The following is a 689-nucleotide window of genomic DNA, read 5'->3' as shown; positions in this document are numbered from 1 at the left end:
GTAAAACTTGATTTAAAAAACAACCATTGGTCTACATCCTATTGTGAGCAAATGTGTGTTTTAATTTAAACCACTAACTGTCTCTCTCAACTCCCTCAGACATGATAGAGGACAACAAATCCCCTGGGTTGAGGCATCGCTTTTGTAGATGAACAGATGCTGCAAAATATTCATCAATTAAAACGGATTCCTCATTTTTCTGGACTGAATAAAACGTGCATTGAATTTAATGAAATGCAAACGTGAGACGTCATTTATTTTTGACCCATCAAAATGAATCCGGTCATTTATTTACAGAATCAAAGTTTAACATCAAACATTTACATTAATTTGGCAAAATATGAAAATAACAACATAATCAATCAATCAAGAAAACCATACGGCCATGATTTTCCGTTGCTTCACCACAGACATTTATGAAAACTGTACAATTATGATCAATTATCCACACGGCGGTGGATGAGCACTTTACACAGACATTTCTAAAATATCTGGAAGGATTTCTACTTGAGATAAGAATTTAAAGATGGGAAGGAAGTTTAAAGGGAGTAAAAGATGGTATGTGAGGGGAAGTGTTCACCAGAACCGACACTCTCCATCAGAACCCAGCTTTCCTCGGTACGCTTCGGTAGGAAACTTGACTCATTACCTTTCTGAAGATTAATCAGCAGATATGGAGGTCCAGTTAA

Source organism: Nematolebias whitei, chromosome 1 (assembly GCF_014905685.2).
Source record: "Nematolebias whitei isolate Nwh7 chromosome 1, NemWhi1, whole genome shotgun sequence".
NCBI classification, from domain to species: domain Eukaryota; kingdom Metazoa; phylum Chordata; class Actinopteri; order Cyprinodontiformes; family Rivulidae; genus Nematolebias; species Nematolebias whitei.
The sequence above is the reverse complement of the archived record's forward strand: the minus strand, read 5'-3'. Positions refer to the sequence as shown.